The 12140-nt window shown below is 34.9% G+C and overlaps 2 protein-coding genes across 6 annotated transcripts in view; one reads left to right on the top strand and one right to left on the bottom strand.

Annotated features, from left to right (window-relative positions):
• LOC137240692 (uncharacterized) overlaps positions 1 to 12140 on the bottom strand; it is a 201746-nt gene that overhangs the window by 147648 nt on the left and 41958 nt on the right. The window lies entirely within an intron of this gene.
• LOC137240689 (protein peste-like) overlaps positions 3193 to 12140 on the top strand; it is a 262876-nt gene continuing 253928 nt past the window's right edge. For both annotated transcript variants that reach the window (XR_010949805.1, XM_067767265.1), the window contains exon 1: positions 3193 to 3799. The gene's annotated coding sequence lies outside the window, so the exon portion shown is untranslated. The remainder of the gene's footprint in view (positions 3800 to 12140) is intronic.

Genomic DNA, 12140 nt, shown 5'->3' with positions numbered 1-12140 from the left:
GAAGAACATAGCGTAAACAACTGCAACCCGACTCAACCCGGGACAGCTTGAGAATAGTAGTATAGAGTCATCAAATATTGGACAGACTATCTTGTTACCTTCGATGGGTCTTTTGGATTCACGAAAGAGGTGGAAGGTTGGGGAAAGGGCGTCCAAATGGCAGACGAGTCGATACACGTGTATACCGATGGTTCCAACTTACTGGAAAGAGTAGGGTCTGCTGTATACTGCACAGATCCCGAAATAAGCAACTGCTACAAGCAGCCAAATGACTGCATTGTTTTTCAGGTGGAAGCAGTAGCCGTGACTAAAAAACTGAAAAAAGCTTAAACTGCAGATGCGTCAATTTTTACATTGACGTCCAAACAGCAATTAGGGCTATAATCTCTCACAGCACAACATCTAAAGGCGTGTTAGAGTGTAACAAATCCCTGAAAAAATTGGGATAGGGAGAAATATATATTTATACGGGGGTCGCTGGGAAAGTTAATTAAAACGCGGATAAGCTGCAAACTAAAAAGGGCTCATCACTCGAAGCTTGTGAAGTAGACGTTCCAAACATAATGGGCGAGATTAAAAGAAGTCAAGAGCTGCAGATGATCGATCAAGCAAGAAAGGTGTGGATCTAAGCGCGGAGCTGCAAAGTGTCGAAGTTCATGTGCCGGTCCAACAACCTCCGATTAACAAAGTAAAAGGGGACCGAAGGCTTATGAGGAATATTCGACTAAACACTGCCTTTTGGCGTCATATCCTTTTAAATTAGGCCTTGTCAGTGAGAGCAGATGCAATAAGTGTGGGCTAGAGGGGAAACGGTCGAACAATGCTAAGAATCCAGCTATTAGAAGCAGCACAGCGCTCAAATCTAGAATAGGTCCCAGAAAGCTTTTAGTATTTGCCAAGAAGATGAAGTTATTTTATAAGATAGGCCCTGGTTTCTGATAGGGTTTTTCTGTTTGGTCGTTGAGCAAACTTCTGGTAACACTATGCACTCATTCGGCCTATGTAAAGGCCTTACGGACCAGCCAGGTCAACCTAACCGATATATTCTGTTTCTTCTAGGGGCAGGGGTGGAGGTTGAGGGAGAGGTAGACGCAGAGGTAAAGGTAGAATTAGCAGCACAGATAGAGGTACAGCGAAGGGGTACGCCACTATACAAGCGACTTTCAAGTATGTATTCATATACTTTGAAATGTTTATAAACAAAACAAGTAAGGAAGGCTAAGTTCGGATGTAACCGAACATTATATACTCAGCTGGGAGCTTAGGTGACAAAATTGTCTTTTTCATGGATACATACAAATGGTAATACTAAAAAGTGGAGCAACTGGCCTTTGCTATCTTTCTTCAGCTATCAATTCGTTTTATTTTAATATTTTTTAAATATGAAAATTTGATTAAATTTCCTAATTATGAGTCCGATAAGAGTCCGAAATTGTAGACCAAGGGTAACGTTTTTTGGAACGATTTTCCTTCATCCTTTGTCAAATAAGGGAAAAGCACCATGTAGGAAAATTAACTTAGGGTAACCCTAGAATGTGTTTGTATGACATGGGTATCAAATTAAAGGTATTAATGAGGGTTTTAAAAGGGAGTGGCCCTCAGTTGTATATGTGAAGGCGTTTTCGAGATATCGACCAAAATGTGGGCCAGGGTGACCCAGAACATCATCTGTCGGGTACCGCTAATTTATTTATATATGTAATACCACGAACAGTATTCCAAGGGCTTTTGATTTCGCCTTGCAGAACTTTTTCGTTTTCTTCTACTTAATATGGTAGGTGTCACACCCATTTTACAAAGTTTTTTATAAAGTTATATTTGCGTCAATAAACCAATCCAATTACCATGTTTCATCCCCTTTTTCATATTTGGTATAGAATTATGGCATTTTTTAATTTTTCGTAATTATCGATATCGAAAAAGTGGGCGTGGTCATAGTCGGATTTCGCTCATTTTTAATAACAAGAGTTCAGATAAGTATGCGAACTAAGCTTAGTAAAGATATGTCGATTTTTGCTCAAGTTATCGTGTTAACGGCCGAGCGGAAGGACAGACGGTCTACTGTGTATAAAAACTGGGCGTGGCTTCAACCGATTCGCCCAGTCTCACAGAAAACAATTATCGGCATAGAAGCTATGTCCTTACCAAATTTCACAAGGATTGGTAAATTTTTGTTCGACTTATGGCATTAAAAGTATTCTAAACAAATTAAATGAAAAAGGGCGGAGCCACGCCCATTTTGAAAATTTCTTTTATTTTTGTATTTTGTTGCACCATATCATTGCCGGAGTTGAATGTTGACATAATTTACTTATATACTATTAAGATATTCATTTTTTTTGTAAACATTTTTTCTTAAAGTGGGCGTGTTCGCCATTCGATTTTACTAATTTTTATTTAGCACATATATAGTAATAGTAGTAACGTTCCTACCAAATTTCAGCATGATATCTTCAAAGACTGCCAAATTACAGCTTGAAAAACTTTTAAATAACCTTCTTTTAAAAGTGGGCGGTGCCACGCCCATTGTCCAAAATTTTTCTAATTTTCTATTCTTCGTCATAAGGTGAAGTTTCATCGCTTTATCCGTCTGTGGTAATGAATTATCGCGCTTTTTCGGTTTTCGAAATTTTCGATATGGAAAAAGTGGGCGTGGTTATAGTCCGATTTCGTTTCATTTTAAATAGCGATCTGAGATGAGTGCGCAGGAACTTACATACCAAGCTACCTCAAAATTTACTCAAGTTATCGTGTTTACGGACGGACGGACATTGCTAAATGAATTTCTTTTTTTGCCCAGATCATTTTGATATATAGAAGTCTATATCTACCTCGATTAGTTTATGCCGTTACGGGGTACCGTTATGCGAACAAAATTAATATACTCTGTGAGCTCTGCTCAGCATAAAAACGCTAATTGGGAATTTCATCTCCATAAATCGGCACAACAGCAAACAAAGAATTGCAATGCCACTGTGAAGAATCAATGGTGTGAGGTTACACTATGCAACTAAAATCAGTAACATATGAGTAGTGCTCATATGAGCTTATGATTCCCTTTACATTCTGAATCTGATTTCGATTGCTGCGACGACGTCGTCGACGACAACATCGACTATGACGATGACAAAAGCAATAAATCTGCCGAACGCCAGCTATCAGAACAAATGCAAAACCCAAGCAACAGGCAGGTCTTTACAGTCTTTATCAGACGTTTAACGCGCATAGAACATGCAAACACAGTTCGACGGCAATAAGCGTTTTACGGCATAGTGAAATTCGAAAAAGAAAAGAAAATTTGGTGTTAAATATTGTGCCAATATATGAGCAGGGTATAAACAAAGATAATAAAAAATTCGTCCATTCTCAAAGTGAAAATTTGAAAACAAAAAGTGGATATTTTGAGTTTGAAGACAACGGAGATTAAATATACAAACATATACACACAATGTTGTAGATTTATCTTTTATTTTGCTCGAAGTGTTGTGATTAACGCGACGACGCACCTTGAGACAATATCGTATCAATTTGAAAAGCGATAAGAAAGTCAACGTTCAAATAACAGAAGTAGGAATTTGAATATTTAGTAAAAAACTTTAATATTTATAAATTACATAGATATTAAATATAAATTAGGCATTTTTATAAATATTTTTTTCGATATATTTGAAAAAGTATTGAAATCCAAAATAGAAAAACTATTTAAATTGTATAAAACATCTGCGAAATTTCATTGCATTCACGTGGAAACAAAAATTGGTTTTATGTTTTGGCGCTAACAGAAATTTGGATTTTCTTTGTGAGTATATTCATATGCACATACATACATAACCTTAAGCAATTGTATTGGAAAATATGTTTTGGTGAAATTTTTAATTTAATTTTTGCTCTTAATTTTAAAGTTATAAACTATATTGTTACAAAAAACAACAATGAGCTAAACTATGTTGTGAAATGTGCAGGTTAACATGTTTTAAAATAAATGTATGTGCCTATATAGGTATGCGCACGTACTTAAAAAAGCCGGCATAGGGTGAATGCGTGCGCAGCCGGACACATAACATTTCTTTTATTTAGTTTTGATGAGAATTATTTAGGCTGTTAACAGTCCCTTCTAATTTGGCCTGTAAATTTTACCAACTGGCAAAGCTTTGACAATTTATCACAGCGTAAATTTTTATACTCCGCTGAGCAGAGCACACAGAGTATATTAATTTTGTTCGAATAACGGTAATCCGAAACGGCATAAACTAATCGAGATAGATATAGACTTATATATATCAAAATAATCTGGGCGAAGAAAGAAATTCATTTAGCCATGTCCGTCCGTCCGTCCGTCTGTCCGTTAACACGATAACTTGAGTAAATTTTAAGCTATCTTGATGAATTTTGGTATGTAGGTTCCAGGGCACTCATCTCAGATCGCTATTTAAAATGAACGAAACCGGACTATAACCACGCCCACTTTTTCGATATCGAAAATTTCGAAAAACAGAAAAAGTGCGATAATTCATTACCAAAGACGGATAAAGCGATGAAACTTGGTAGGTGGGTTGACCTTATGACGCAGAATAGAAAATTAGTAAAATTTTGCACAATGGGCGTGGCACTGCCCACTTTTAAAATTTAATTTATTTAAAAGTTTTACAAGCTGTAATTTAGCAATCGTTGAAGATATCATGATGAAATTTGGCAGGCACGTTACTCCTATTACTATATGTGTGCCTATTACTATTTGCGAAATCGGATGACGAACACGCCCACTTTTTAAAAAAAAATTTTTAAAGTCAAATTTTAACAAGAAATTTAATATATTTACAGTATATAAGTAAATTGTGTCAACATTCAACTCCAGTAATGATATGGTGCAACAAAATTCAAAAATTTAAGAAAATTTCAAAATCGGCGTAGCTCCGCCCTTTTTCATTTATTTTGTCTAGAATACTTTTAATGCCATAAGTCGAACAAAAATTTACCAATCCCTTTGCAATGTGGTATGGTCATAGATTATATTACGGTAACTGTTTTCTGTGAAAATGGGCGAAAGCGGTTGAAGCCACGCCCAGTTTTTATACACAGTCCTTCCGCTCGTTCGTTAACACGATTAGTTGAGCAAAAATAGATATATCTTTACTTAACTTACTTATCTGAACTCACTTTATCTTGGTATAAAAAATGGCCGAAATCCGACTCTGACCACGCCCACTTTTTCGATATCGAAAATTACGAAAAATGAAAAAAATGCCATAATTCTATACCAAATATGAAAAAAGGGATGAAACATGGTAATTGGATTAGTTTATTGACGCAAAATATAACTTTAGAAAAGACTTTGTAAAATGGGTGTGACACCTACCATATTAAGTAGAAGAAAATGATAAAGTTCTGCAGGGCGAAATCAAAAGCCCTTGGAATCATGGGAGGAATACTCTTCGTGGTATTACATATATAAAGAAACTAGCGGTACCCGACAGATGATATTCTGGGTTACCCTGGTCCACATTTTGGTCGATATCTTCAAAAAGCTTTCACATTTACAACTAAGGGCCACTCCCTTTTAAAACCCTCATTAATACCTTTAATTTGATACCCATATCGTACAAACACATTGTAGAGTCACCCCTGGTCCACCTTTATGGCGATATTTCGAAAAGGCGTCTACCTATAGAACTAAGGCCCACTCCCTTTTAAAAAACTCATTAACACCTTTCATTTGATACACATATCGTACAGAGGCATTATAGAGTCACCTCTGGTCCACCTTTATTGCGATATCTCGAAAAGGCGTCCACCTATAGAACTAAGGATCACTACCTTTTAAAATACTCATTACCATCTTTCATTTGATACCCATATCGTACAAACACATTCTAGAGTCACCCCTGGTCCACCTTTATGGCGATATCGCGAAATGGCGTCCACCTATAGAACTATGGTCCACTCCCTTTTAAAATACTCTTTAATACCTTCCATTTGATACCCATGTCATACAAACACATTCCAGCGTTACTCGAGGTTCATTTTCCTACATGGTGATTTTCCCTTATTTTGTCTCCAAAGCTCTCAACTGAGTATGTAATGTTCGGTTACACCCGAACTTAGCCTTCCTTACTTGTTTGTCAAATTTTCCAATCTTCGGATTTTGTTAATTCAATTGGTAATTGTGAAAGAAACGTAAAAGCTCACATAAAGACAAAAACACACATTGAATTGTTGAGTAAAACACGAATTGAAAATATCAATGAGCTTAAGAACTAAAAAGAAAGCTGGAAAATATGTAAATAACTTCAAATTGTTAATATCTAATAAACTGTTGACTTATAAAAGGATGCTCACAATCTTGAATTGGAAATGGGGTAAATTTAAAAGTTTTTAATATTAAAAGGGGCTGTGAGTACCCAAGTTGTTGTTATTATTTATTTTAAAGTACAGCAATACTTTTCATTACTTATATAATTGGCGTTTAACAGTTTGAACGGTTAATGCCACAAAGTCGCTTCTTCACTATGTCAACTGGCGCCAATTGATCACACCAAGGGAGTTTAAATCGTTTTCCAGCTGGTCCTCCCAGTGGGGCCACCCTCTTCCTCTGGTTCCATAAAAACTCACTTAACATGATATTCATTATTGATTTTCAAAAAAGAATTGCCCTCGATCGAATGCTACCCAAAATTCGCCGAAAGAGCTAAGTTTTCAAGCTCCGGTCCAATTTGTTCAGAGAGTGCTGTCCCCTTAAACGGAGGCAGCGATGAAACCCCGTCAAAGAGGATAAATATAATAAAAGCCACCGGTCTGCTACGAGTGGCGAGTAACTCGCTGGAAATTAAAAAAATTTATTGAACTTATTTAGACGACCAATAAGCTCAACCCAGCAAACCATAAAAAAATTTATGCCTAATGTTTGCTAAGAGGGACATTTTTAATTGTATAGCATTTATCCATGCCGTGTAGGCATCTTGTGCAACTGTGATTTTTGGAAAGAGAATTAATTAATGATTTAAATACAGCATATATGTAATACTCCTATATTGCTAATAGAAAATGCTCGCAATGTGTTTTGAATTCGAAATCAAAACAAGACAGCCTATAAAATGTTTGTGATTGTAGCAGCATAAGTGTGACAAGGAAAAATTTAAATCTAGGCACATTCGATTATTGAATACAAAAACAAAAACGTGTAAACAGCAATATATCGGCACTCTGATGTTTGGGAATGTACGTAGCCTTTTGTAGCAATATAGGAGTATTACATATATGAAATACAGTCACAAATACCCCACGAAAATGTATAGAAGACATTTTATGCACATCTCGCCCAAACAAACAAGCCGCTACCTCGAAGAAAACACTTAGCAAATGGCTACAAGTAACGAGTGACGTCTCTTATTATATTTACCCCAGGGGCGAAACTGTTATTCCTTTTATAATATCGTTAGCTTAATGTGAAAATGTGCTAAGTCACTTTTTACGAATTTTACAGGAGACGAACAAAATGAATAATTTTTGAAATAACCTCTTTTTTCGAAACAGTGAATGAGGATACCTTAGTTGCAATACTTTTGAGTGTAGAAACTTTGAAAAAGTTAAATAAGAATCATGTATGCTAACCCAGCAGCTATTTTATTATTTAGCACAATTTCCGCACTCAAAACAAATTTTTTCTCCTAACTTAGCACTTTTTACTCAATATGTTTCCTCATCACTCCCCCCTTTAATGATTGAAAGATAACACTAAAACTATATATTTCACAAAAAAATACTTAATGCTAAATCTGTTAATCGTTGTCAAGAGAGTAAAGACTTGGGTGTAATTTTTGACTCCAACTCTCTTTTTCTAGTCGCATTGACTTGGTTGTTTCAAAATTTGTTGCAATGGTTGGGTTCAGTAGACGAAACACCAGTGACTTTAAGGACCCTACGACGTTGAAGGCACTTTATATATCCTTGGACAGAAGTCGTCTTGAATATTGTTCAATAATATGGAATCCTTTCTATTACTCTAACTCCTATAAAATTGAGAAAGTTCAAACAATTTTTACAAAAATTGCTTTACGTATGCTTCACTGGCCAGACGGCCTCCCATCATATACAAGCAGGCGCAAATTGCTTGGTCTTCAGGCCTTGCATGACAGAAGAACTTTTATCTCACTCATGCTTGCCTATAATATATCCGGCAAAGGACCATCAACATCGGTAACACTCCCCAAAGCCTTCGGGTAGTGTCTTTATCGTTAATGCAACAACAACAAAGCATGCACGCACAAAGAAATGACTAGTAATTTAGATTGATATTATTGACACGTTGACTTAGTACATTCTTTTTAACAACTGACAAGTTAGCACATTTACACATCATTGCCCACAGCACGTAAAAATGAAAAATAAAAATATTTTTTTTTTGTGATCGATGTATTTTGAATTCAGTTTTAAAACTGCATTAAAATACAATTTAAAAAAAAAGTGACTTAGCACATTTTCACATTAAGCTAACGATATAATTCCTTGCAAAACTATTAATTTTGGACTTTTAATATATTTGGATCAAGATAAAAATTATTTTCGGATTTTTATTACCTGAGTCCGATAGAACTAGTTAAAAATAAAAGTCTGGAAATAAATGTTAAATCCGGGCTTTTATTTTTTAAGGCCAAAATAAAAGTCCGGCTTGATAACAAAGAAACGGCTGATCCGAACTATAAAAGTAAAATCTGTATTTTTATTTTTTGAGTCCGATAGAACTAGTTAAACTCGGACTTTTAAAAGTAAAAGTCCGGAAATAAAAGTTAAATCCGGACTTTTATTTTTTAAGGCCAAAATAAAAGTCCGGCTTGATAACAAAGAAACGGCTTATCCGAATTAAAAAAAAATTTTAGTTCGGATAAGCCGTTTCTTTGTTATCAAGCCGGATTTAACTTTTATTTCGGGACTTTTATTTATGGAAAAAGGTCGAAAATAAAAAGGATGCATAATTCGACATGATATTGCTATAGGGATACCTGGGAGCTCGAACATTTTCACCTAGGAAAATTTTTTCGCCAGGACTTTTTCGACTCGGAAAAAGAATAATAATTATTTTCCGTCCCTGATTTATCCTCTTTGACCCACCGTAATGATAATATTCCTTCACCCTTTCTTCACAACAATTGCTACTGTAAGCTCTGTAATGAGGTGCTGCCAACGTGCAAAATATGCAATAAATACTAAAAAAAATTTCCTCAGAACGTAAAAATTGGAGGGATAGTTGCAATAGGCCATAAAAGATTTTCGTCAATTTATTAAGCGATTTTTTAAAATAATGAAGAAAATTTCCATGCATATTACCAGCAAATATTCGGTGTCAAAAAAGTGTCATAAAATATACCTAAATCGGAGCGTTAACACTCTTTATGAGTTCATCAAGGAGCCCGAATTGCGTGTATTTCACTTGTTGCAATGGCTGTCCGATATGAGCCTTATTTCATACATTATGTGAGCCTAAAAAGGATTTGGGGCCACCGTGGTGTCATGGCAGTGTGCTACGCCTACCACACCGAAGATCCTCGGTTCACACCCTGGGCAAAGCATCATCAAAATTTTAGGTTTATTAAGTAGAAGAAATTTTTTCTAAGCGAGGTCGCCCCTGGGCAGCAGGGTTGCGTGAGTCTAAATACTCTTTGGTTTAAAATCCATCTTAAAATTAAAGATACTTTTTATTTATTACTTAACTCTTCAGCCAAATCAAAGATAATTTTTATTTGTGATTTGGTTTCTCAGCCAAATCAAAGATATTTTGTACACCTTTCATGCAAATGAGTGCTACATTAAGTTTGGTCCGAATCTCAAAAATCTAAGTCCTTAAGGGGGAAAAGATAGACACATCGATACAAATACGGAAATAATCATGATGATGATCGCAATTGATTTAGCCATGAGCGGGTATATGTATATTGCTTTCTGGTTAGAACTGTGTTAGAACCGAGCGGATAGGACCACTATAGCATATGTTCCTTGGCAAGCTCTCTGGCCTCTGATCCACCTAGCTCCACAGCTTGGCTGATCAGGCCTAGGTAAAAATCATGGGCTTTCAAAATACAAAAACACGTCATTTCGTACAACGCGACAAATATCCTACTATTATATGGAACTTAATGAAATCAAGACTTAAGTTGTTCACTTTCCAATAATTAGCAGACTGGATGTCTGCTATAGCTTGGGATTGAGTTCTAATTGCTTGGTTCTTTACCTCAATCTGCCTCCAACAGGTCACGTAGAACTCTTTTTAATGGAAAAGCAATATAAACTGAAAACTTCCCATTTAACACACACTCTATGGAAGAAAATGATCAATTCATATACGAGATTCCATAACTCGTCATATGGCGCAGTAGGGACTGTCGAAAGGAACACAATTCTATTCGTGTACAAAGTTGAAGTGTCCTCATTTCTACTAAGAGGATACCGTTTCTTACCCGAATCCTTCAAAAAGAAGTGGGGACTAGTGTCGTACATTATCCGTAGAATGAACAATGCATTCATAATACTAAAGAATTCTAGTATAGTCTGGTTGATGAAAATATGTTTTATTAACTATTAATCATTATAAAACAAAAAAAAACATAGCATTAAAAATTTTTCAATACCTGGTACTACACCATTTCCAGTTGTAAATGAGAAAGCGTCAGATATAAATGCGAAAGCGTCATATGGAAATGAGAGTAGTCAATTTTAAATGCGAAAGCGTCACTTCGATATGAGAATAGTCACTTGTAAATGAGAAAACTGTAAATGAAATTTCGAAAGCGTCAATTGCATTTGAGAATAGTTAGTTGTAAATGAGAATAGTTAATTGTAAATGCGAAAGCGTCTCACGGAAATGCGAATAGTTACTTGTAAATGAGAAAAGTCAGTTGTAAATGAGAATTGTGAATTTTAAATGCAAAGGCGTCATTTGTAATTGAGAACTCGTACTCAATTATAAATAAGAAAGTATCTTTTGAAAATGCGAAAGCGTCATATGGAAATGAGAAAGCAGATCCAAATTAATTGCTTAAATCACTTAGAACCGTGGTTAGCTTTTAGGGTGGTATTTAACCACCTCCCTCGGAATTCGGATTCCTTATGCATTTGAAGTTCTTGTACAGTGGTGGGAAATGGGTAATGAGAGGGAACCATTACATTATACTTTTACATAAAATTGACAAATTTTATTCTTAATAACAAATAGGTCTCTCGAATATTCATTTAATGCTTTCTCATTCAAAATTTACTTACTTTTCTCATTTCTATATATAACGCCTTCGCATTTACAATTGCCTATTCTCTTTTGAATATGACGGCTTTTTAAGTGATACTTTCTTATTAATAATTTACTACGTATTCTCAAATACAAATGGCGCTTTCACATTTTCATTTGATGATTTCTTGTTTAAATGACGCTTTCGCTTTTACAATTGACTATTCTTATTTACAAGTGACTATTCTCATATAGAAGTGATGCTTTCTCATTTACAATTGACTATTCTCAATTCGATATAACGCTTTCGCATTTACATTTGACGCTTTCTAATTTACAACTGACTAATCTTATTTACAATTTACAAATCTTATTTTCAAATTACGCTTTCTTATTTTCAAGTAACTATTCTCATTTTTAAATGACGCTTTCTCATTTTAAAGTAACTATTCTCATTTCCAAATGACGCTTTCTATGAGCTATCTGCCAAAAAAGCTGAAACTAAATTTAAAACCTATTTTATTTTGACTATGATTATGCGCCTATTTCACTTAAACCCACACTGAAAAACCGGGCCTAAGAGAGAAAAAAAGCACAGTATATTAAAATAAAAAAAATTTAGTTTTGACAAAAAAATCAAAAACCTAGCCAGCATTTTTTGAAAATTTTGATCAAAAAATATTTAATTATCATACCCCAAGATGATTAAAAACGTTCAAATTTAAAAGCATTTTCTGTTCGAAAATTAATGTATCGTCGGGAGAAAAATGTACTTTGAATGTGATTATTCTTGAATAATCATTTATGATTCCTATTTCGAAACGCTTTTTATTCATATTTGATATCATTGTAAAATTGAGCTTTAATTGTTTTAGAGTAATATTTGACTGCTTTTCACAGTCATTTTCTGATCATATTCGTTAACATA

Source organism: Eurosta solidaginis, chromosome 2 (assembly GCF_040869045.1).
Source record: "Eurosta solidaginis isolate ZX-2024a chromosome 2, ASM4086904v1, whole genome shotgun sequence".
Classification (NCBI taxonomy): Eukaryota; Metazoa; Arthropoda; class Insecta; order Diptera; family Tephritidae; genus Eurosta; species Eurosta solidaginis.
Note: the sequence above shows the minus strand (reverse complement) of the source record. Positions and strands in the feature narration are given on the sequence as shown.